Below are 27,035 nucleotides of genomic sequence, written 5' to 3'. Positions count from 1 at the left end.
AAACCAAATTGCGTACAGTTGCAGTAAGTGACACATAGGGACACCTCAGCATAAATTGTGATAATGTCATCCAACCCAATTCAAGATGGTGGATACATAAACCTTTGAGGTGCAAGTGCACTAACTTGTGGACAGTCTAACTGATTGGAACCAAATTTGCTACAGCTGTATGGACACATAGAGATGTCCCAATGGTGTCGTTGGTAATAATGTCATCCACCTTGATCCAAGATTGTGGATGTGTGAACTTTTGAGGCACAAGTGCACTAACTTGAGGACTGTCTAACTGATTTTAACAAATTTGATACAGTTTGAGTGACACACAGGGAAACCTCAATGGTATAGTTTGTAATAATGCCATCCACCCTGATCCAAGATGGCGGATACATGAATATTTGAGGTGCAAGAGATCTAACTTGTGAACCTCAATTTGACCCAAATGTAGTCCAGTTGTAGAGACAGTGAAAGGAAAGTAGGTTGATTAGTTCTTGCTAGAACAACTTGCTATTTATGCTATATTATTTATATCTGTTTTTTTTTAAGGGGGCAGGGTTAAATGAGAGATATAGCTACAAAACTCAGCCCAAGACCAGCTGTGACTGGAAGAGATGTTTTCTAATCTTAAATCTGGCTACAGAAGATCTGCCCCATTGTGCATTGACACACAGTTTCTATGAATTCTGGTTACACTGTACACAGCATAGAAATTGTGCTATGTGTTATCAGTAAATCATATATGCCATTAATTAAGTTGTGCTTTTTGCCCAAGATAGGCATGAGTAGTGGATTTTCCTGGTGATATGTTAATAGAACTATTGCTCTGTTTACTATGATTAGAGAATCAACTGGTTTCCTTGGGAATTAGTATTTTAAGGCGGTAGTTCACATTCACCCAACTTTTAGTTTGCATCTCCTCCGGAATGGAGGGGGTGCGTTCACGTGTTGGCCAAATTTACCCCAAAGTCCCTGTGAGCTATTTGGGAGCATTTCACACACAATCCGGGTTTTTTAAAATTGTGCATTACAGTGCAGACCAATTTATATACAACCCACTTTTTGCATTGGTTTTTGGGGGCAGCAACTTCGAGTTCACAGTAAAGCTTCTCAGTAAACCCATGATAGAACCTGCTCTCTGGGAAAGCTCCTGGGAGTGAGCTTCTTTGGACATTAAATTGTCTGGGGTCCCTATCCGCACACATGCCAATTTGTGTTTTGGCTCTGAAAGCTGTAATGGGATATACAGGTGCAGTATTTTGTTACCCACACGTGTGTCAGCCAGTCTTCCCTGCCCCATTTCCTTGCTTCAGTCCTCACTGTGTACACAAATACACTTACTAGGGAGTTAGTCCTGCTGCATGCAATGAGATTTACTTCTGAGTAGGCATACATAAGTCTGGACACATGCTCATATTTATTTATCATGACATGATTATACTGTCCAATCCCATAGTCTTAGGAGGTTTACAGCCAATAAAAATAAATGGAAAAACAATTAAGTAACAATTAAACAATTAAAAGAAGAAACAATTCAAAACATTTAAAGATCTCTAACCTATAGATTAAAAATGAGTCTTTAGGGCACTCTTGATGGCCATTAACTATGTTAAGCCTCAAATTGCAGAGAAGGTCTGACTCCGAGTCACCACCAGATGAACTGATGGCAGCTGGAGACAGACTTCTTCAAATGACTTTAATAGGTGGTGAGGTTCATCTGCTGAATTGGCAGTGAGGTTTAGCGCTTAAAGGTAATTATCAGCATTTTGCATGTCACCCAGAAACATAATAGCAGTCAATGCAATTGTTTTAAAACAGGCGTAATATGGTCTTTCCAGTATACCCAGAGGCGCACTTAGTCACGGACCTTGGGGATCAGGTCCATGGCCTTCTGTCTCGGGTGGGTGGGTGGCTGCCCTGCTGTATTGATATTTGCCATATTCACTAATGGGGGAGGGGGGTGAGCTGAGTGGAGCAGGCGCCACCCTGTGGTGGTGGCAGCTGCAGTGGCTGGTGGGCCTATGCAGCAGGTGCACCTGCATCGTTTGAATATGGAGCATCACACGCAGTGGCGCTCTTACCCCTGGGCTTCAGGACTGAAGTCCAGGGCCTCCACACCCCGAGGCCCCCCAAATCCTCTTTATTCTGTCCCAGGTGGTGTGGTCACTGCTGGCCCACACTGCACCGGGCAACCGAATTGATTATGTGATTATGACCTGTGCTGGGTGCTTTAGAGACAGAAGGGGGAGTGGGGACACACACGTGTGTCATGGTGTATGTGTGTGTGTAGGGGGATGATGCTTAACTTGCACTGGTAGTGGTGGGGGCTCCAGCAGGCAGAGGAGCCTCCAAAGGCCTTTAGGTCCAGGCTCTAATATTACCTAGGTACACTTCTGGTTGCATGCCCATGAAATGGGCCAAAAATGGCCCGACCTGTCATATGAGCTGCAGGTGGGCTCAGGGAAGGAGCTCTTGCCGCCGCCTCCCCCACCTCGGTCTGCACACTGCCGGCCGGCCCCTGTCTCTGATATCATCCCCGCTGTGCAGTGGTGGTAGAAAAAAGTTGTTTTATCAAATTAACTTGCCCCCAATCCTGCAGGCAGTGGTGGGGCAGGGTGGGGCAGCAGTGGGGCTCTGGGGAGGCCCCCCTGAATATTTGGTGGGTGCCCCAGAGACAGAAGGCCACAGAGCAGATCCCCAAGATCCATGGCAAAGTGCACCTCTGGTCCAAATGGAAATAGGAAAATACAAAGAAATTACTATCATTGAATCTTTCAATAGAACTCCTTACTTCTCTAGGTTACAAGCAAGCCATATAGATATCTTCCCAGTGGGTAGACAATATAGAATATCAAAATGATGTTAACAGAATGCCTCAGTACATGAGGGGCTGGGTAGTAAACATTGTATGGAAACCTGCAAGCTACTTAACAATACTTTCCTTCCCCAGGCTGCAAAAGAATTCTTCAGGGTAAGACATAATGTTATCCATTCTGGACTCCTGCAGTGGAGATACTCAAAAGTGCCATTGGCTGAGAGAACCTACCCATGCGGGGCAGAGGAGTTAGAAACTGTCGAACATGTCTTGATGTATACTGCCTTTTACAAGGACTCCCGCACAAAATAGATTTCCCCTCTACTGCAGAGGCATCCAGACAGACTGGAGGGGTTCTATATTAAGCTACTACTCCTTGATACAAATCAAACCACAACCTGCATGCTACCCAAAATTCTGTGTAGTAGCAGTGAAAACACAACAACAATTGAGACAGTCATGATCCGGTTGGTTGTAATATTTTTATTTTATTGTTTGTTTGTTTTAAACTTTGTATTTGGTCTTTGATCAAAATAAACATTGATTGATTGGCCTAAATAATCATTTTCCTCCAAGACTGTCTGGAGTTTTAAAATATGTTGTGGTTAATTTGAAAATGCTTCTATGTCTTATCATGGCTAGACAGTAATTGTACAACCAAGTCAAGGGTAATAATTTGGTCTCCTATTTTCTTTTTGACTTTTTTTTTTTTTGCTTAAGAAACTTTTCTATTATAACACTATGTTTGACATTCAAAACAAATACAGAAACTACCAGTACATTACATGGATTATCTGTCTACCTATCCCTGCATAATACATATCTAACTGAAAATGGGATTGAAGTTCTCGAATTACATAATGGCTCCACATGTATGAAAAAGGAATGCATGTAGTCAAATATTCACACGATGACTAATTTTTTTCCACTTTATTATATTTTATATCCCATTTCAAACATTTCCATTATGATTTTCCATTTATCCAATTACACTTGATGTTCATGACTTCAGAGAAACTTCCTGATAATCTTCATACTAGCAATCAAACTTGGGAAAGATGATTTCTTCTGTGCCTCTGAATAATTTACTTCTACCCTGCAGCAAGTGGTCAAAGAGCATTTTTGCATTAAAATGTTGAAGCTTCTATAGCAAAAAATAAAATAAAATAAAACTTTTCTAAAGGTTTATGAAAGATGTTCCATAGCTTTTACATTTTCATTTTTACTTATTTTCAAAATCTATCAAAGTGCAAATAGCAAAACTGGAAATAATGGTATCCTAGTATAATGCAAGATCAAATCTAGAGTAACTTAACCAATTGAAGAAGTACTTTTTTTCTCAGCAAAAAAGAAATGGAAAACACTGAATTAAAGCCTCATTTCTTTTTTAAAAAAAGATATATAAAATAGTTTAAATATTTAAAAAAGAATAAATATCATTTGAGCTAACTTGACATATTTTATAACGTCTTTGTTTTATTTTGATCCCAGATAGACAGGATTTGTGTTATCTGTCTTTTAAGAGTTGATAGTAATTCCACCCACATCCAAAAATGTATTCTGGCTGTTGGCGCTCTGATGGAGTTCTCACCCACAATAGCATCCACATTTATGTCTTTCATTGAACTGAATTTTCTGCATTGAAATGAATCCCCCCACCAAATGCAAGAGTGTTCTGTGCTCATTGGAGCACACATGGATCTTTGGATCTGGATTCACATCTTTTACATATGTCGCAAAGAGTTAGCAAAAACATTGCTGCACATAGCCAATGCTCCCTCTCTCATGGTCATTGCACTTTTCTGGGAAACCAAGGAATCTAAGCCAGAGGCACCTTTTGACAGATAATTCTGTACCTTAATTATGGACTTTGTGAAGAAATAACAGGCAGTTTCTGTATATCACCCAGAATTCTGGTGTTTTGAGAGGATTTCTCTTTTTTTAACTTTCTCCTCACAGTTCATGAACTTATAAACTACTTTTATAGCCAAAAGTTATATTATGTCCTCTTTGGGGTTACTTTATATTCTTACAGCCATGCTGTTCAGTTGCACCAAGGAGATAATACTGCAGGTTTTATAGATAGATAGGTATAGGTATAGGTATAGGTATAGATATAGGTCTAGGTAGGGGTAGGGATAGGGATAGGGATAGGGATAACAATTAGGCATGAGTATGTCCTACTGGTAAAGACAACCACAGGACTCTGTGGTTGCCATGAGTCAACACCAACTTGGCGGCACACATTATTTTACTTTATGTCCTACTGGAATTAATGAGACTTAAAACTAACTTGCCTCATTGATTTCAATGGTCCTTAGTCATGGCTAATATTTTTCTGGATAAAACCTTCTGTGCCTAGGCCTGCTCAGTTATGGTGAACAGAATCCAGTACAGCTACCCATTAAAACCAATGGAACTAGTTCGTTCCAACTAACTTCTTCCGTCATTTCAGTGGGACTTAGTCACAATTACTTTTAGTTGTAACAAGACTTAATGGTTTCCTTAATGACTGCAATGGGCCTTTAGGCTAGTGGCAAGTGGCCTTCCTTCACCTCCGCACCAGTCTTGCCCCAGGCAGCAGGCAGCACTAACACTGTTCTCAAGGGTGGATTGAGCTTTTTGCCTCCAGTAGGGCTTGGTGGTGGTGGTGGTGGGGCAGTTGGTACAAGTTAACTCTAATTTTGAAAAAAGCCCGCCTGCCACCTAAATGATATGTTGGCCAACTTTCAGCCCATTTTGGGGCTCTGCGCATGCATGTGTGAGTGTCATTTGGGAGGCAGGTGGGCTCAGGGAAGGAGCTCTTCCCACCACCTCCACCTCCCCTGCCTTGGTCTTCCCTCACCTCCATGCCAGCCCCCCACTGGCCGCCCCCTGCCTGTGCTACCATTCTGGCTGCATAGCAGCAACTGAAAAAGTTTAAATATATATTTAACTTGCTCCCGACCCCTTGAATCTGCCGCCTCTTAAGAATTTCCCGCCATAGGCAAGTGACTATCTTGCCTATGTGTTAATCTGCCCCTGGGTGTTCTACCCTCCTGCTGACACCATCAGCAATTCAGCCACCTCTCTTCTTTCTCACATCAGCCTCAGTTGCTGGGGTACACCACCACTAATCACTGTTTACACAGCACGATGGAGTGTGGAATGTCCCTTGGGCAACACATGAGCCTTGGCCTCCACTCTGCATTAAGAGCAGCACTGTCTCCATCTCTCCCCTGCCTCTTTGCTCCAGCACTAAACTTGTCCAGAGACAACATGGACAAGTTGGATGCTTGGAATGGAAGAAAGAGTGAGAGAGCTAGTGATGGCTTCTCATTCTTGCTGCTGTGTTCCTAAGCTGGTCTTAGGAACACAGAGAGGAGAGCTGGTCTTGTGGTAGCAAGCATGACTTGTCCCCTTAGCTAAGCAGGATCTGCCCTGGTTGCATATAAATGGGAGACTTGATGTGTGAGCACTGCAAGATATTCCCCTCAGGGGATGAAGCCACTCTGGGAAGAGCAGAAGTTCTCTCCCTGGCTTCTCCAAGATAGGGCTGAGAGAGATTCCTTCCTGCAACCTTGGAGAAGCCGCTGCCAGTCTGTGAAGACAATATTGAGCTAGATAGACCAATGGTCTGACTCAGTATATGGCAGTTTCCTATGTTCATGAGCTAGTGAAGAGAAGCTGGCACCAGTTCTCACTCTCCCCCTGCCTGCCTCCACCTCCCTGCATCCAACTTGGTCGCTGCTTTATCTCTGGACAAGTTTGGTGCTGGAGGGAAAAGAAAGGAGAGATGAGAGAGCGAGCTGCTCTTAATGGAGAGTAGAGACCAGTGGACACAGCCTAAGGCATGCTGCATGCTGTGCTGTGCTGTGCTGTGCTGTGTAAGCAGTGTGTGCCAGAAGCTGAGACTGGTATGATGGGAAAGAGTAGTGGCTGGCACATGGGCTGGTGAAGAAGGTGAGTTGGGTCCATGAAGGGCAGGGCCAGTGAGGTGGGGCAGGGGGTAGTGTGAGAGGAAAGGGGTGGCGGCAGCAGAATTGAGGCAGGGGCAGGGGTGGCAGACAGGTGAGATGATATTGGGGTAGGGCAATGTGTGCCCACACTCACCACCCCCCTGATGCAATCACCAGCTGAGGCCATTGCCTCACCTGGCCTCATTGGGGAGCTGCCCCTGCTAAAACCACTCCAGGCTATAGAATGAGGAGAAGCTGTAAAACTAATTTGCCCAGTTCATACCTACAGCAGCTACTGTGTGACTCTTAAAATGGCAGTGGTGGTCATGAATCAAATCACGCACAGATAGGGTGACTGAGATAAAGATTAGTCAGGCGAAAGTACGATATCCTCCAGCTGTGGAGTCTGGGGTCCTGAGGCTCCAGTCCTGGAGAGCTATCCTGGAGGTGTAACAGGATAGCAGTTGATCATCTTAGAGGTATAGAAAGATGTGATGGTAATTTGTGAAATTTGATTTCACCCCCTTTTTGGAGGAAACGATATGTGCCAAGTTTCATTTCTCTGGGGTCTCTCAGTTACTTCTTTGACACAGAACTGCATAAGAATAAATTTATGCCATCATTCTAGGGGAAGGACCAATCCCTGAGCAAACATGGGATTCCAACTAACATCCACTTCTTCCTTACTATGGACTTCAACCAGTTTCTGCCCTCTTGCACTAGTGGAGTCCTGCCAGTGCTGGGGTGTTGCTGCAGTGCTGCAAATTTTATCCTGCAGCCTAGCATTGTGCTCCACCAGTGCACAGGGATTTGAGATTAGTTTTATCCTGCCCAGTGGCCATAAATCAGGGAGATAATGCTGTACACCATTGCAAGATTCACCTGCTATTGAGATTCTGTGACCCTGACTCTGAAAATATTTACCTATATAATACTCACTGTTCAACTGAGAACATGTACTCTCAGGCTGTTTCTTTATTGAAAGCAGAAGTATTTTCCCATCATCTTCATTCATTGTTGGAGACAGACATTTTTAAACAGGAACTCCTGGTGGTCTGCTGTCAGCCCATTTCTGATAATCTCTTGGCTTTTAGGTTAATGCCCTTTGTTTGTGTACCTGTTGGATATGTACATTGATGGGTAGATGGGAAATATCAAAGTGAGGCTGTACAGACAAGGTTAAAATGTGTGCTACATTTGCACAACAGTGATGTTCCTGCTGGTATTCTGATGTATTCCAAATAGAAAGTCACTGTTAAAATAGTGTTATTGCATTTCAGAGCAGTATGTGTTCAGAAAGCTTTTAGCTTCTATCGAGTGTGCATGATGTTGTCATACAAAATGGGCAATTTGGGATGTCTGTGGATGTTGGGGGACTTTATCTGTGGTGTATACACATCTGTGTTGTAGACACTAGAGCACCTTACTCATGGTAATTCTGTCCTACAGGATAATTTGGAGAATTGAGAGATCATTGTTGTCCTGCATGATGCAATTGCTAAATATTATTATTATTGAAAGCTATATCAATCTGCTGCTCCTGAGAATCTGTCCCTTGGTATTTACCAGGGTGCAATGGGAAGAAGTGTCCTGTTGGTTCATCCATGCATTATAGCTGACAGACTGTGTTAGAAACAGAGAGGAAGCTGTAAGCAATCTCAGCATGGGTGTTAGCCAAACTGGCTGAATTATTCATTTGTGAATAAATTAACAGATATATTTAGCCTCCTCTTCTCTGCACAAAGCATCCAGAAATGGATCCTCATTCCTAAGAATGGATTGATTTTTTAAGTATTCTCCAGCTACTTTGGTTGTACTCTGGTTGGAATGTATTTATAAGCGGCTCACATGAAGTATTGCTGCTTGCCAACTGTGGCATCTTAATTTGTTGGTGTTCTTTCTGCGTGTGGGGACTTTGCATTTCTCAAGACTGCAACTAAGATGGTTGTGCCATACACTAGAGAGATTGATCTTAATTCATAAAGAGGCCTTCCACTAACACTTTTTCCATACTGAAGTGCCACAGAAATCTCTGATACAAACTTTTTGAATTCCAAGGATAGTGCTCCTCTTAGGTGCACAAGGAGGGATCTAGGTGTGTCCCACCCACCCACCCCCCACAGCTGCTCCTCTGCCACATGCTATGCACTTCCAAAGTCTCCTACATTTGGAACCAACCAACCAACTTCTGGGTTGTTGCTCACTGCACAACCTGTTGTATCATGGTCTTTAAACATGTTCACTCTGATCCAGCTAGTCATTTTAGCAGTGACCCAACAGAAAGCAATGGCTCAGTTATTAAGATAGTTGCAATTAACTTGTTCCATTGGTTTCAATGGGATTTACTTCCAACTTACTTTAGCTGGGAAAGGACTGTGATGTAGGTGCATGTTATGTGTTCTGCCATGGGTCTCATGATTTCCACTTGTTCATATTTTCCAAATTCCACCCGTATAGGTTGGGGTTTGGCATGTTTTAAATGATGGCCTTATCCAAAGAGAGTTTTGTTGAGATTTTTGTAGGAAAAACATTATTAAGAGCAAATAGTAGGTTGTGGGTCAACTGTCAGTCACCACTATCACCTAGAAGTGAGACCTCACACATATCTCAGTAAGGACAATGATGCACCTAACCTCTGCGAAACTCAGTGGCAGCTGCTGTGTCAGGTGGGAGTTCAGTGATTGTGGGACTAAGGGAGCTCCAACCTGTCTTGGGTCCTGCCCTATGACCTCATCAATTCCCCAACTCTTTAATCTGCTTCCAAACTCCCTGAATTCACTTTAAAGTAGCCTGTAATTTCAGATAATGTGGCAAAGTTCTGTTTTGTGGCAGCGAAGCTCTGTAAAGACTACATTAGCAATTTGAACAGTTTGTGATTTTGTAAACTTTTGAAATTGTTGAATTTTTTAAATTATTGCTATTAATTGTTATTTTTTGTTAATCTGGTCTGTGACCGCAATAAACATACTACCACTTTACACTAGTACTAAGGCTGAACCAAAAGGCACAAACTTTTAGAATCCTGGGGGACAAAATAAGAGTCAAAACTGGTCCTCTAGCTTACCGTTCCCCCACTGCCTGTTTTCCAGTAGTAGCAGCATTGCTTCTCCCAGCAATTGGTGGCTGCAGTTTCCCCTCAGAAGCTCTGGAGAATGATGCTATGTATGATATAGCATAGTTATGGGGGCTTCTGTGAAGAAAAAAGGTTGCTGCCAACGGGTGACCACCACCACCAGCAGTAAGTTTCATCCCCAATTTTGCTACTACCCACAGCAGTTGAAGAAATGGTCCCTCATTTTGCCCTCATGAGATTGGAGGGGCCAATTGGTGGCTGCAGTTTCCCCTCAGAAGCTCTGGAGAATGATGCTATGTATGATATAGCATAGTTATGGGGGCTTCTGTGAAGAAAAAAGGTTGCTGCCAGCGGGTGACTATTGGAAAGACCACCACCACCAGCAGTAAGTTTCATCCCCAATTTTGCTACTACCCACAGCAGTTGAAGAAATGGTCCCTCATTTTGCCCTCATGAGATTGGAGGGGCCATTTGGTGCATCATCATCAAGCAGGTTCTCTTGTGAAGACTTTTTGGGCAACAATATGGGGAGAGGGTTGGAGAAAATCTCTGCAGACAGGAGGAACCCCCAAGGATAAAACTCCTGCCCCAGTTCCCTCAAACTGGTGGTGACCAGTTTTGCAGACCAAGGACTGTATATGGACATTTTAACCCCTGCTAACTTGGCAAAGAGGCACTTTTTAACATGGTGATTCTCTTTATTTAGCAGGGGGAGAGTAATTGGCCCTATCCACCCCCAGCACAATACCTCCAGTGACTGTTGCTGGTGTCTGTCTTATGTTTCTTTTTAGATTGTGAGCCCTTTGGGGACAGGGATCCATCTTATTTATTTATTATTTCTCTGTGTAAACTGCCCTGAGCCATTTTTGGAAAGGCGGTATAGAAATCAAATAAATAAATAAAATAAATAAATATGCACAGTGCTCTTATGCACTGGTAACACTGACAACAGGGAGTGGCTTATGATCCTCCACCTGTTGGAGCTTGGAATGAAGCTGAAAGGACATAATTTCAATGTGGAGTCTGGAGTGGGGGAGAATTGTGCACAGATAATCCAAGCCCTTAGATAGATGCACATTCTCCAAGCCCATTGTTTCTCTCAAACAACAATTTCACCTGCGAGAGAAATTGCCCCATCATATCAAAAGAAGGATTGGCCTTAGAGGGGGATCTGAGCTTAGTTTCTCAATCACCAAAGGATATAATAAACTGTGAAGGGGAACACCTCCTTGCAGTTTAATGAACTGCAGTGGGAGGAAGAACTGATGTTGGAGATAATGCTTCCTCATGCTCACTCTCTGACTCCAGTTCCTGCCTCCTACAGGATCATTTAAAATGTCCATATATGTCAGATGTCCAAAATATGAGGAGAAATGTCCAAATATACATCTCCATTCACAGAAGGATGTGTGTTTAGATTCACATTCAGCTGTACATTCCTCGAAGGCAATGAGCAGACAGACCAAATCTACATTCCAATGCACATTTTGATGGGCTAAGTTAGAGTCCCTGATTCAGCAAGTTGATGGTTACTTCCACATCTTTAAGGCCCTTCTGACTTAAAAGAATCCATATTTGCAAATGTGAACCTGTGAGCAGAATCCAGATTAATTCCCATTGAAATTAATGGGATTTAAATAAGTCATGACTAACTTGTCTCATTCATTTTAATGGTATGTAAGTAAAGTAAAGTTGTGAGGTCGAGTCGGTGTCGACTCCTGGCGACCACAGAGCCCTGTGGTTTTCTTTGGTAGAATACAGGAGGGGTTTACCATTGCCATCTCCCATGCAGTCTGAGATGACGCCTTTCAGCATCTTCCTGTATTGCTACTGCACAATATAGGTGTTTCCCATAGTCTGGGAAACATACCAGCAGACCTCTTGCTCCCTAGACAAGTTACTTCCCCGCTGCACCATTAGGTGGCTCTTAATGGTACGTAGTCATGACTCATTATTCTGCACGTTGCACAGTGTATGGGGATATCTTCTCTTTCAGTTGAGCTGTAAGCAGGGTTTCCCCATTATTTAAAATATCAATTAACCTGTACATTTTCTTTTGCATCTAGGCTCAAAATTGGGTACACATCAATTCCTTATAAAAGCTGTTATGATGCATGAAGCAAGCAAGCAAGCAAGCAACACCTGGATCTAATTTCTCTTTCCATTTGTTCATTACTTTCAAAGACATTGTTGTGAAGATATTGGACTGCAAAGTTTAGGTATATGTTTGTAAGGGAAAAGAAAAGAAGTCACCACTTCACATAGATAGCAGGGTACCATTGTGAAGTAATTAAACTAATGAAGTGACTTAACAGGGCAAAAAAGAAGGAACATGCCAAGTATGGAACAACAAGCAGTGACAAACTGTGATGCTTGAGTACAACATTCTCCTGGGAGCTATCCTCTATCCTCAGTAGAGAGATTGCTCTAATGCCACTTGAGGTGCATGCTGCTCCTTCGAGGTAGGCTACCGCCAGCTGAAAGCTGATCTAGAGTGACTGACTCAAACACAGCTCAACACGGACTAGAACCTAGAGTCCACAGAACCTAGCTTTAGATAAAAACAAGAGATTATTCTAAAAACCAAAGCATTCAGTAGTTACAAGACACATGGCAAAGAGCTTTGCAAGTAACCCTTCAGAACCTTTTGAAACCGGACTGAAGCCACTTCTAAATATATGAAAATGTATTGAGAAAAATAAGAGTTGCACACAATAAGGAAATGGAGGAAAATAAAGGAAAATGGAACATACACAGGAATTAAGAAAGAAAATATTAAAAACATTAACACTGAAGTTTTAACCTTAGTTCAGCAATTAGGTGGGTCCCTGGCTGCAAGAGTGGCAGAGTCTCCCTTTATGGATACCAGTAGCAGATGGAAAATTGCTAGGCTTTGGGTCCCAATATTTATTTCCCCAAAGAGGAGAAAGGCTTCCCCACTCTTCCAAGGATAGACAGCTCTTGGATCCAATGAAAAGAGCCAGAGTATTCCTGATGTAACAATTGTCTCTGGTCCATCTGGATTTAAGGCTTTCCCTCCAGTTCCTCCTCCTTAATGAGTCTTGACTTACATAACCAAAGGTGGATCCAGTTTGAGCCAGTTATGTATTGTGAAAAAAGGAATAAAGGTCTACTGGGCTTGGCTGCCCGTGAGAACTACTGGCTGCTGCAGGGCTCCCAGTTGCGCCTCAGCAGCAAACCCACCTAGGAAGCAGGATCTGGGCACCCGATCCATGTACCCAGCAAGTCTTCTTGATCACCTGCGGGGTAGGTAAGCTGCTTGTAGCCTTCCCCTCCACCTGCCCTCAAGCTTGCTCACGGGATCATGAGAAAGGGCTCCATGTTCTGCTACATACAATTTGGTTAGGTTTATAGGCCCATCTAAATGATCTAAATGATTATAGTAGATTATAGAAAGTTTGTATTTAAGATTGTTTCCATCAATTTTAAGATCAGGAAATTTATTTATTTATTTATTTTTGCATTTATATGCAAAAATAATATTTATTTATATTTTGCATTTATATTTTGCATTTATATTGCATTTATATGCATTTATATCCTTTCGTTAAAAAGATAACCCCAAGGCGGTTTACAAAAGTTAAAAACATATAATAAAAAGACAATAAAAACATCATGTTAAAAATATAAAAACATATAAAAACAGGCATAAAAACAATACAACAAATACAACAAATAAAAACACAGAGAAGCTGCAGTAGAAAACGATCATGTAAAAGCCTGGGTAAAAAGCCAAGTCTTTAAAAGCTTTCTAAAAGCCGTGATGGAGTCCGAGGAACGAATGGCCACTGGGAGAGCATTCCAGAGTCTGGGGGCAGCAACAGAGAAGGCCCTGTCCCGAGTGCACAACAGCCGGGCCTCCCTCATTGTCGGCACCCGGAGCAGGGCCCCCTCAGATGTCCTTGTCAAGCGGGCAGCAACCCTTGGGAGCAGGCGGTCCCTCAAATACCCCGGGCCCAAATCACACACACACGAAAATATATATAGATGTGATAGCTCTGAGTGTGCCATCTGACTAATGTTTCTTTCTTTTCGTTATTTTCAAACTCAGAGCAGGGATGTTGATAACATGCAATGAGTGGTGGGGTGCCAATATACAATTCAACTTGGTTCTGGATTGCCATCATGTGTTTAGTACATATTTATGTTAATGATAAGAGCATTCATGTGATGCCCTCAGAAATTCACTTTGCCCATTCTGCCCCCCGCCCCCCAATTCCACCCCACCTACCCACCCACCCCCGCTGTTGCCACTATCTGGAAGGGGCTGAAGAAAAGAGTTAGCTTGAGTATTCTGTATTTAGTAACTGAAGGCACCTGAAGTCTGAGTTTTGCTGCTGCAATGCAAGGAGAAACGTGGGGTGGATCAGGAGTGGGTAGTCTTCCAGATCAGATTTTTTTTTAGCTTTTGGGAACTGATGATGATCCTTTTAGGACTAGCTTGTCTGGGTGACTGCCTGACCTGTTCACTCATATCTAATGTATATTTGTAACTATATACAGATTTTGCAAAATACCCTGAGTATAAAAGTCAGCCCCTGGAATTACCTACTACAAGGTAAAACATATTCTGCAAGTTCAAAGCATTCTTTTTAATACAATTCTAGATGTTTTCACAGCAGTCATGCCTGAGCCTCTTCTGACCTAGGATACCGTATTAATAAATTTATAAAAAGAACATTTAGCAAATGTTGCCCAAAGTATTTTACATATGTTAAAAAATAAGCACCTGTACCCAAAGTACATGCAGATCTGTTTCATTTCATAGGCAAGCAAGTGTAACCTGAATGAACTTACCCATGAAGAAGTAGTTTGGAGTCAGAATCTGGCTCTTAGTGCTGGAAACTGCCATGTACCTTGATGATGCCATATACATGACAAATAGGAGCAGTAAATTCCATTGAATTCAATGGCCCTTGCTCAGGGAGAAGTGTGTTTAGGACTGCAGCCACGATGGGTCAAGTTCCGGCCCCCTTTCCTACTAGCCTAATAGTATCAGTCTGCTTGTAATTGCTCTGTCCAAGTCCTGTGAACCATTGTAGGGAGGTACTTAAATGCAGTGCATCAGTTGCTACCAGAAAGATTTAATAATATGAGACTCCTAACCAAGCAGCAGCTGGCATTTTGTTTAATGGTTCTGCTTTGTTCTCATATTCTTCACTTTCTGAGGGCCTGACCACATCCTCTGCTTGGTATTTTATAAGCTTTGTAAGCCTGGGGTCAAAGCCAAGAATTCCAAGACGTGCTGGAGTTTCAACACAAAGAGTTTGGCCCTGCTGTTCTGCTTTCAGAGGAACGTGTGTGGTGGGCAGGGAGAGAATGCTTGGAGACAAGAGAAAGTTAAAGTATTAAGCTGGTACAGAGGAGGCTTGAGGTCACCAGGAAACAAACTCTAGCACAGGGCTGGCATTTGGAATATTTAAAAGGGGAAATAATTGTATGGAACTGGATCAGGGACACTCCTGGGATCAGATGCATTGAAGACATTCTCAGGATCAGATAAACCAAACTCAACCCTTCTTTAAGCTGTCCCTGCCATTCCTCACAATGCAGCATTTGTGACATCATTTGCTGTTGCCATGGAAGTTAACATGATACCACAAATTCAGCACTCTCTGATTCTTCTGCAGGATCAAACAGAAATAAGGCTGTAAAAGTACCAATCTTTATTCAAACACAAATAATGTATTGATTAGGAAAGCAAGCTGAATAAATAGTGAAACTATTTGAAAAGTAAATGCCTGTGTTTTATGTCAGACATGTTCAAACGTTCTTATCTTCCAAATCTTACATTTATAATAAGTACATCCAATAGCAAAGGCCTAGAGAGGCTTCGGAGGTCATTTCTAGCTTAGTTTTTTGGGGGGGGAGGGGCAGAGTAAAGATATTTATTTTGCATTAGTCTGTACATCTTTCCTTGCAACTGTGCTTCTGTTAGGATTCCGAAAATTTGAACGCATTCTCTCTCCCAGACAGAGCATCTCTTGCTATTCTGTGAGGCTATCTCCATGTTTTTGAGCCACTTCAGTCCTTCCCTTTCAGCCCCCTAATTTTGGTTGAACTGTACCCTTAGGTTTTATATTTTATACTGAAGAATGTTCACACAGAATTCTGAAAACCTTTGATGTATGGAAAAGCAAATTAAAAAAAGGGAGATTCCCTGACACTCATTCTATTTTTTTTAATCCTCTACATCAATTTTACCCCAAACAGCTGCTTTGAGGTTAAAAGCAATCCCCCTCAAAGAAACCCTTTTCAGTAATGGCAACACTGTAAACTAAAGATGAAATTACATGCTTAAATTTAATTAGTATAATTAATAACAGTGCTTTTGCAGGTTCAAGTCAAGATTCCTAGTCTAAGCTGGCATGCTTAATGATAGGCACCTGTGGTTCAATGGGTCTTTTTTGAACAGCAAGAGCTGGGTGGTCAACCCTTAAATATTAGTACATCTAGGTATTTTGTATTAAAATGGAAACACACAGAAGATGTAACAATGCCTCAGTAGAGTGTGGAACAAACTACTTTGTTATTTAGCAAACCACCATAACCAAAGTTTCACCATAAAAGTAAAGCTGGAATGAACTCCTTAAGCAAGTAAGTGCTGGAACTAGATCATCTTGTGCCACACTGTTCTTACTTCATGGACTGACAAAAGACTTCATACTCTTCCCTCCTGCTCTCCTGATACAGGAAGGAATTGGAAGAGGGATTATACTGGAATGGCTCAATGATCTAATTGAGGCAGACTCAGGTTTGTGGTGGTTAAGAAATGGTTAAAAGGGTCTGTATTACCAACCTGCACTAATTGCAACTTGCTAACAGCACAATAAATCTGACAGCCTGTTGGAATGCAGGCAAAGGGGGCCCTCTGATATCTCTAGATAACGAGGCACTGACCAACGGTACTTTCAAGGCCACATCTGGAAGGGGAGTGAAATAGTTTGGCTGTATGGAGGGTGGAGGAGGGGGAAGATGCTTAATTATAGCTTAGTAGGTGATTGGTAATAAGTGTAAGATGACGGTGCTTATTAATGAGAATTGTATCTACAATATGTAAATTGCTATGTATACAAAAGCTGAAGCCACAGTGTAACCGGGGCTCAGACTTTGGAAACTATTCTGCTGAGTCAATTGCTAGCAATAAAATCTGTTTTCTCTCAAACTGCTGGTGCCAGTCTCAGTCTATGAGAACCCAGGGGGGTTTCTGCTACATAATGATATAAAGTTGTTTCTTGTGTTCCTAATGTAGTGTCACATAATGTCAGGTAAAGTGGATTTGAGGCAGGGAATATGACCAGATGAAGACATTATGGCTTCAGTCAGAATTATGGGCAAGGTATATGTCCAGATGAAGTTATACCTGTATTTAGAAAGCAGCAATGGCATTGACTGGAAAGGAGCAAGAGATTTTTGTGACAAGGTGCCTAAACACAACAAGCAAAATCCTACTAGCACTGCATCAAGTGGTGGATTAACAGAGAGGTACGATAAATCTTTATTGTCATTGTCCTGTACAGAACAACAAGATTGAAAGAATCTACAGCAACCTCTACAGGACCTAACAAGAAATAACTAAATATATCCCAATATACGCCCCCCCCATATACCCATTGCTCTAAAAAACTCTAAAAAACTAAAAACAAAAACCCCATCAGAAACTGTATTTTGCTGCGTTCAGAGCTAACACCGCTTTTGGATAGAAACTATTTCTCAAGTGGCTGGTCCTGGCTTTTATGACCCTGTACCTCCTTCTCGAAGGCAGAAGCTGAAAGAGATCATTTCCAGGGTGCGTGGGATCCTGCACTATCTCTACCGCTTTGTTAAAACTCCTGGTGGTATAAATTTGGTCTAAGGTGGGAAGAGTACACCCAATTATTCTCTCCGCAGTCTTAACAACCTTGGACAGCAATGCTCTTTCCCTGACTGTGCAACTCCCAAACCACACACAGATTCCATAGGTTAACACACTCTCTATGGTACAGCGGTAGAACATCAGCAGTAGATTATTTGAAAGACTATTCTTCCTGAGAGCCCTCAAGAAGTATAATCTCCGCTGTGCTCTCTTCACCAAATCTTTGGTGTTTGCTCCCCATGTCAGATCATCTCTCAACTCCATTCCCAGAAATCTAAACACCGAAACCCATTCCACACAAATCCCTTCAATAATGAGTGGCTGAATGTTCGAATTGCATTTCCTAAAATCCACAATGATCTCCTTTGTTTTTTTTAAATTGAGGAATAAGTTATTCTCCCCACACCACTCTGTCAGCCGCTCCACTTCCTTCCTGTAGGCCGACTCCCCTTCTCCAGCAGTAATCAGACCAATCACAGTTGTGTCGTCTGCAAACTTAATGATCTTATTGCTGGGGTAGTTGGGAACACAGTCATATGTGTAAAGCGTGTACAAAAGTGGGCTCAACACGCACCCCTGCGGCGTCCCCGTATTTATACTGAGATCCGCCGAGACATGGGAACCCATCTTAACCCGTTGAGAACGATCTGATAAAAAGTCTAATATCCACCTACATAAACACGGTGGAAGCCCCAGATCTAATAATTTGGGCACCAATCTATATGGAAGAATAGTATTAAATGTAGAGCTAAAGGTAGAGTAGGCATTTGCCTATGGCGGCAAAATTTGAGGAGCAGCAAATTTTGCCCCTCCTCAAATTTTGCCACCCCTCTCTGTGGACAGCGGCAGCTGCAACAGGGGTGGAGTGGGTAATGAGAAAGTCCCCCCTTACCTTATATATTAAAAAGGCAAACCTTTATTTTTTTAAGGTAGAAGGGTGGCAAAAGCCTTTTTGCCTATGGGTGGCAAAAAGCTTAATCCGCCCTGACTGCATCTTTGCCACAACTTATTTTTACACCCCTGCAATTAAAAAGCGAGAGAGATTAATGTAAAACAGGGCACAGCAATCTGAATTTTGGTGTGTATTATTTTAAAAGCCCAAATATAAAGCTGCTTTTGGCTGGTTCTTAGTGATGGCTATTAAAAAAGCAAAAAACAAAACAAAACAAAAATACCCAAACAGCAACTCTCAGTTATATTTCAAACTAGCAAATGTCCATCATTATAATGGATGAGATATGAGTGCAGTGCATCAGAACATAGAAATACATTATTTTTTTTAACATTTATATCCTGCTCTTCCTCCAAGGAGCCCAGAGTGGTGTACTACATGCTTAGGTTTCTCCTCACAACAACCCTGTGAAGTAGGTTAGGCTGAGAGAGAAGTGACTGGCCCAGAGTCACCCAGCTAGTATCATGGCTGAATGGGATTTGAACTCAGGTTTCCCCCATCCTAGTCCAGTACTCTAACCACTACACCATGCTGGCTCAAATACATGGGACCACACCATAAGGTGTGCTAAGGGATCCTTGTCTGTGGGTTTGTGGCCACCAGTGTGAATGTCAGGACCCACACAGAATATATCCTGAAAGAGGAGGGGTACACCCCAGCCCCTCAGAAAAGCCCTCTAGATCTGACAGACCTGAGTAGCCAGATAGAGGCAGACCCATCAGGAAATTACAGGGTGTGCCACAGGATCCCTCACCCCCCGCCATATTTCTTGTTCATATTGACAAGATGGGATGTATATAGGAGCTGGTGAATGAGTGCATGAATTTGTGTGGGTTACCCTAGTAACCAGGCATGGAAAGTTCAGAGGGGGAGGGATTTAAAATAAAGGCGGTTGAGACAGGGAGGAGGAAGAGTGTTGGAGTTAGTTGCATTGGAGTAGGAGATAGTTTGAGCCGAGGGTTGAGAGATTGGTTGGTGTGTTTTGAACAGAAAAGATTATTGCGGGAGCAGGTTGAATGACTGTGTGGAGGCTGGAGAACCAGCAGTGTACTGAGCAGCTCCTAGTAACAGACAAGAAGGTCTGGAAGAATTCACAAAGTTTACAAACCCAGTTTTAATTACCTCTGTCCCAGTTATCTCACCCCACTATGTGTTACATTTTATCCAAAGGAAAAGAAACACTCAGAAAGCTGAACATTGGATGTACCTAGTAACTTGGTAGAGAAGCTTGTGTGCCCTGCTTTGCAGATACCTTAATTCTAATCACTAAATAATAAACTTATTCTTGTTTTAATTTTATACCTCAAGTTTTGTTTCATTTATATCCTAAACATATGCCTATCCTGTGCTTGCAAAGCTACATAGCCAAAGGTGTTAAGAACCAAGAGCAAGATAACAAAAATGTATATGGTGCAGTGAGGGAAAGTTAAAAAACCACACCTGAATAAATTTCCAGAAGACTAAATTGTCATAGAACAATATTTAAAAAACACAAATCACCTCCCTGGAATTGAGAGGGGTGTGAGGGAGGGACCCTGACAGAGTGGTGGCAAGCAGTTGGTGGGATTAGAATTCAATAGGATTAGTCAGGGTAATGAGACAAAGGTGAATAAGTGAAATCCTGAGGTAAAAGTTGCTTGATATAAGTAAAACATCAGCTGGAAAGTAAGATAACAACGATATAAACACTTTTGTGAGGAGAAAAGTCATAGATATGGCTACTACGTATACATCTATGAACAAAGCAGCTCTGATCAAAGAATGTGAAGAGCTAGGTTTGGACTATGGTGGTGCAAGTGTAGAGGAGATGAAAGTGCTCAATAACTTATGTCACAAGTCAAGAAAAGGCTGTGGTGGAACCAAGTATACCCAGATCACCAAATGATAAACACTTGAAATATTTAAAAGAAAAAATGTCTATGGAACAAGAAAAGCTGATAGCTGAATTGAGAGATAAGGAAGCTCAGAGAGAATTTGAGAAGAAAGATAGAATGGCACAGAGACAATTTGAGGAGAAAAATAGAGATGCCAAGAAAGAAGCTGAGGAAAGGAGGCTTCAGTTGGAAGAAGCAAGGCTTAAGCATGACAGAAAAGTAGCTCAATTTAAGGCCCAACATCAGAATAAAACAACGCCAGAATATTTTGTCATGTATTCTTTAGGGGAAGATCCCTATCTCTCTCTCTCAAATTTTGAAAGAGCAGCTAAAACATGGCAGGTGGTGGAGGAAGGTTGCATTAAATATAATACCCAATCTTGTCAGGGAAGATCTGGCAGAGATCTTTAAGGCTTACCTGAGGAAATGGCAGATCTCTCTATATATATTTCTCTAATCCCATGCGGAGCAGCTCTCATGAGAGTTTACGAGCAAGCTGCAAGCTGCCGGCAGGGGAAGAGGAAAGCGCCGGCGTCAGCAGACAGGCGGGAAACAAAACAGTGGTGGGGGGCAGAGAAAACGGTGGCAGTGGTGGGTGGGGTGGCAGGCAGGCAAGTGGTGGGGAGAGAAAATGGCAGCAGAGGGCAGGGGAAGAAAATGACAATGGCGAGCAGGTGGGGAAGAAAACGGTGGCGGTGGTGGGTGGGTGGAAAAATTGGTGATGGCGTGAGAAACTAGAGGCGCAGATGCTCTGCGCCCAGCCCAGCTAGTTCTTATGAAACCTTTAAACAGGTGGTTTATAAGAGATTCCATATGGGACCAGCATTTTTCAGAAAGAAGTCCAGAACTTTACAACCTAAACCTGGAAAATCCTACATTGAGTTTGCCTCACAATTATTACAGTTCATGAGGAAATGGGTTGAAGAGGTGAAAGCTGATTCAGTGCAGAAGGTTATGGAGCTGGTGAGTTTAGATCAGTTCTATTATCAGTTACCAAGGGAGATCAAAATTAAAGTGAAATACTTGGCTCCAGAAACTGTCATGAAAGTGGCAGAGTTTGCTGATCAATTGGTTTTAAATAGAGAAGAGTCCCCTTGTCGGACCACAAACCTGAGGTAAATAGAAGACCCAATTACTCAACATACACTAAGAAACCAGTGAATAAAAGCAATGAATCTCCTACATGGGAGAAAAAAGAGATTCAAAAACCATATTATTAAAAAAGAGAGAGTGAGGTGCTCTGTTATGGCTGTGGGAGGAGGGAGACATATCAAGGCTCTATGTTGCTATAGAAAGCCTCTATGAATTATGCCAGGGGTGTCAAAATCAAATCTGGTGGTATGCTGGTTTGGATTCCAATACACCTCTGGGGGACAGCACATATTCTTTCGCTGCCTTCTGTTACCACACCCACCTTGTGCCACCTTCTCTCTTCCTCCTCCCCCCATCTCTTTCTCTTATTCCCTTTCTTCCCCCCTCTCTTGCCCTGCCACTTAAATTAGCTAAATTTTATACCGGAATTTGCTCAGGAAAAATTTAATTAATTCTTTGGTAGTTTTTGGAAGGAATTCTGAATATCATTCTTCCCAGTCACCAGAATGTGCTCTGGATTGTTTTTTAAAATTTTATTTAAGAAGTACTTCTGAACAGGGGCATAGCAAGGTTAGATTTGGCCCAGAGATTTTAAAATGTACACCCCCCACCGCAAAGTCCAGGGCCTCCGCACACCCCAGGCCCCCAAGGATTTAAGTCTGATATGTCAAAATAAGTATGCTGCCTAGAAATACATTTCACTGAATACACACATGCACACTTCACAGTATATAGTGATATACATCGAGTACTATATATTTGTGCTACTTTTAATGCCTAGAACACACTAGAAACACTAATTATTAAAATGGGCCCTTCACTGCAGATTAGCAAAGGAGACTTCTAACTATGCAGTGTGAGCCTATGTATATTTTCTCAGAATTCTGAACAAAGTTTGATTCCAGGAGGTTTTTCACACGGGGCTTTTAAAGCCCTTTAACACACATCTCCTCTGGAATGGAGGTGTTGCATTCACATGTTGGCCAGTTTTACCCTGAAGTCCCTGCGAGTTATTGGGGAACAGTTCACATGCAATTCAGTTTTTTCACTGCTCGTTAGAGTGTAGCCTGATTTATATCTGGAGTAAAAAAGCCCACACTATTTTGTGTTGGTTCTTTGGGACAACTTCAATTTTGCAGTAAAGCCTCCCAGTAAACTTGCAGTAAAGCTTGCTCTGTGTAAAAGTCCCAGGTAAGTGTGTGGAGAATTGCAGCCTCAGGCAGTAAATCTAACCACATTTCACTGGAAGTACATTTCATTGAAATCTAAAGCTCTTACTAGCAAGGAAAGCATGTCTACTTAAAAATAAAATCCATTGCATTCAACTGTCTGAGATCCTTCCCTGGTAAGTGCATATAGGATTGCACATGCTCAGGGATGTAAACCAAACCAAACTAATTTGTTCTCCCAGCATAGTTTGCTCCCTAGAGGAGACAGTAAGTCCCACTGAAGCAAGAAAGACAGGTGGGGAGAAATAGGGAAAAGAGCCAGAATTAGCACCATTCCTCAGGAGAAACAGAGGGTGGGGAGAGAGAATGAAGAATCTGCCTCTTCTTGGTAAAATTTTAAGATAGATGAGACATGCCGGGGCTCAAGGAGCTCCTGAAGTTACCCCTTCTGTCCTAAAAGTCATTCTCCCTGCTCCCCAGTGTGGAAGTAGGGCTGGTTGTGGTCTCTCATTGTACTGAGATAAAAACCACTCTCTGCAGGTGCTCAGAAGCAGGGTCATCCCTAGTGGGCTGGCGGGGGGGTGGGTGGAATCAGCATGTGCAGGGCCTCCTTAACATTTCATATCATTACAGAATCATGCTGACTGATGACATACAGTGTAAATCGTGTGAGTGAGGTTTTTGGACATGTCCAACCGGCTTGGCATTTCTAAAGAAAAATAAAATAAAATAAAAGCACAACACATGCTTCACAGTTCTCACTCAGACCTTCTAGGTTGCAAAACAACTTGAACATAAGTGCATTTATAAATGAATGAATGAATAAATATAATATTGTTTGTTCCAGAAGTTTTTGTAATTTTCTGCCATGAAACAAGCCACTTATAGGACTTTTTAGATAGTTTTTTTTTTAAGCCAGCAAATTTTCCAATTTGTTTCAAATTAAATATTCAGTCTCTCCACACACACCCCATCAAAGCCCTACAGCAAGCAAGCAAGCAAGCAAGCAAGCAAGCAAGCAAGCAAGCAAGCAAGCAGATCCCTATATGTGTGTGGGGGGGTAACCACAAAAAAGGAATTCACATTTTACCTCCATTACTGGCAAAGGCTGGGCTGGCTGGCCTGGGCAGAGGGTCTGCAAAGAACTGTGGTGAGTGAGGGCAGCCAGAGCTGGCCATTTTGCCAGCCTCCTTCCTTCCTTGGGGCCTGCCGGCACTCAAGTTCAGGCTTCAGGGAGGCCTGCATGGAGGCCTCTCTGGAAGCCCCACCCACTCTCTGATCAGCTGAGAGGTGGGGAGAGAAAGAGCTCTAGCAGCTTGCATGCTGCTTAGATTGCCGGCCAGGGCAAGCAGGAGAGAGGGTAAACAGGGTAAGGGGGACTGGCTGAGTGAGGGGCCTTGGGGCTGGCCGGGTGGGCAATGGGGAGTCATGTGACATGTCTCTGGGGGGCCCTCAAGGCAGTGGAGCCCCCAGACAACTGTCTCCCCTTGCCCGATCATAATTATGCCCATGATTCTGAACATAACCATCATTTCAATGGTTATTGTTCTCAACAGATTTTTGTTGAGAACAAATGAGGCCTACAAATGAGGGAGAAAAATGAGGCCTACATTCCTTGCTGCTAACTGCATACAGGAAGGGGGGAAGGGAGAAGAAGGAAGTCTGTCTCTCCTGGTGAGAGAATGAAACTTGAGACTATCAGTCTAACAAAGGGTAGAGTAGAGAAAGCTTAGTCAGAGAGGGGATTCCCTTGCTCATTATCTCTACCCCTAGTGGTCAATAAGGCTGCTGGTGCTAAGAGTCAATGCCATCAGGAGCTGCATCTCCAACACCCTTTCTCATTTTCTTGTGCACCAATCCACAACTCCCATCTTCTCTTGAAGAATCTAGAACTGGTCTCTTGGTAATGGCTTGGTCAGCCCATTGTGACGTTCACATGCATGCTGGCCATGAGCATGGCGATGCTGCTGGGGCTGCAATCAGGAATGCTGCAGCCCAGAGCATCCACTTTTCTGGAGAGCTCCAGCAGTGGAGAAACAGTAGGGTAGGGGCTGACAGGTAGGCAGCACCTTCCCTGTCATTTAAAGCAAACCTCCCACCATCCGAACTGGTTTGAATGCCAGTGGATGGAACCGGTTTAGTGCTCCAGGAAGGGAATGCCGAACCGGTTCTGTGCATATCCCTAACGTCTCCAGGGGAATGAGCTTAGACTTCAGTAAACAACCTACAAATGATTCTGCTGAACTTGACCAGACTCAGCAGACTAAACCTTTAATGCTTGGAGAGAGTGAAAGTCGTAAGTCCATAGACTTAGGTCTTGCCGATCTGAAAAAAACTACTCATGACTGTTCAAGCCCAAATGCAGCCACTGACATCACTCTTCTCCTGCTCAGATTCTGAATTCACAGTGATAATGAAATGGATACTTATCCTTTTCAGGCCACACCAGAAGGGCTCAATAGCACACCTGCCCTAACCAATACAATCACAAAGACTGCAACCTCATACAGATCAAGGAGGAAACTGTTAGTTCACTTCTCTGACTTTAATTCTGATTCCAACACTGACTCAGATGTCGATGACAACAAAACATACATTACTGAGCCCCTCCCTCAATGTCAGTCATCCTGAGGAGTGGGCTTATCTCTGACCTTGCCCAGCCCCAGCTTACAACACTTTCATGCATGCTTCCTTTTGATGCTGAAGAGCCCCAGACAGACCATACCGAGAAAGCATATCCAAATGAAGGGGTGCTCACATCACCTGCAATACCACAAGAGCTGCAGTTGCCTCATACTAGCCCCGAGGATCTGAGGAATGGGGATGCACACCCACTGTCAACTTCACTGCCTCAAGACACAGAAACAGCAACTCCAAAGACAGGGACCCCTATATCACCCATTCAATCTCAAGAGCTCCAAAAATCACATGTATCTTCTGAGGGCCCTATGGAGTTGTCTACATGTCCACTATCATCCTTGTTGCCACAAGAGCAGCTGCTGCCCAATGCACCTCTGGAATTTCATCAGAACTACAAGAGCAGCCGCTGGCCAGTGCGTCCCTCAAAGAATCATTGAAACCAACCACACCAGAAACCTCCCGAGAGACTTCTCACTCTTTACTCTGTGGCCCCATGCATTCAGCCTACCATTCCTCAAGACACCCCACTGGGAACCTCTGCACAGATCCCTGCTAATGTAACCACAGACCAATGCTCAAAAGACCAGCATAAGGTCTCCCTCCTGGCCTGGAATGTGGCAGGCTGGCACTCCAGCTGCAGGGATGTCTCCTTTATATACCTCTCCGGATATGATGTCATATGGTGCAGGAAACCTGGGTATCCGAGGACCTCACACTCAACGGCTTCAGCTTGTAGTCATTGGGAGCAGAAACTTGTGTGAGAAGGGACATACCTAAAGGTGGACTGGGGAGTATTAGTCTCTACTACCCTGCATGCAATGTCAGTGAGACTTTTCTCACACTACAGCTGTGACAATCAACTCCAGACACTGTACCTTGCTAATAATCAACATCTACTTACCTCTGCTGCAGTGGAAATCCCAGATCAAGAAACTGTGGTCTGATCTGGAAAGCTACCGGACTGACTTTCTCTCTACCTTCCCTGATGTGTAGCAGGCAGCGATCTTAAAACTAGACTAGGCCCTGACAATGATACTGTATATGTATGCTATCAGTGCTACCCACCTAACCTGGAAGTAGATATACTCCCCTTCACATGCCACTTGAAGAATAGGAAGCCAAGCTATTCAGGACTCTGCCTTGCCCAAATGGGCAATAGATTTAAATGCTACATCTTAAGTGGCTCCCTCAAAAATGACCACCCTGCCGAATATATCTTCTGGGCTGGGAACAAAATGAGTGTCATTGATTACATAATAGTCTCTGGAAACGGTGTCTAATTCACAGACCACTTTGTCATCCCCCAATTTGACAGTGACCACTTCCCAGTCTCCCTACTACTAAAACCCTTTGTTCAGCAGCCCCATGCTGAGGCTCTATACCAACCACAAATTCTAGGGAAGTGCCTGTCGCATCAAAAGGTCCCCTCAACTGGACAAAGTAATAACATAACTCACCTCAGAACACTTCTAATGCATCCTCCTTTCCCCATTCTCAGCAGAACCCTCCATCTCAATCCTAGAGAGTTATAGCTACCTAGTGCAGGAATTACAAAACCACGAAACACTCCTTGCCTCAAATAGCAACTGTGCCTCTCCAAACCATTATTTGA

General features: G+C 43.0%; 1 long non-coding RNA gene across 2 annotated transcripts; it reads right to left on the bottom strand.

Annotated features, from left to right (window-relative positions):
- Positions 1-1,388: 1,388 nt before the first annotated feature.
- Positions 1,389-21,147, bottom strand: LOC128329688 (uncharacterized). Of its 2 annotated transcripts, none has more exons than XR_008309759.1 (3): positions 20,941-21,147; positions 7,687-7,864; positions 1,389-3,905 (listed from the first exon to the last, which is right to left on the bottom strand). It is a non-coding gene; the product is annotated as an uncharacterized LOC128329688 (long non-coding RNA). The 2 variants fall into 2 exon arrangements; XR_008309758.1 differs by lacking the exon at positions 20,941-21,147 and adding an exon at positions 9,812-13,249.
- Between the last annotated feature and the right edge of the window lie 5,888 nt (positions 21,148-27,035).

This window comes from Hemicordylus capensis, chromosome 6 (assembly GCF_027244095.1).
Source record: "Hemicordylus capensis ecotype Gifberg chromosome 6, rHemCap1.1.pri, whole genome shotgun sequence".
NCBI classification, from domain to species: Eukaryota; Metazoa; Chordata; class Lepidosauria; order Squamata; family Cordylidae; genus Hemicordylus; species Hemicordylus capensis.
This window is presented reverse-complemented; position numbering and strand designations above follow the sequence as displayed.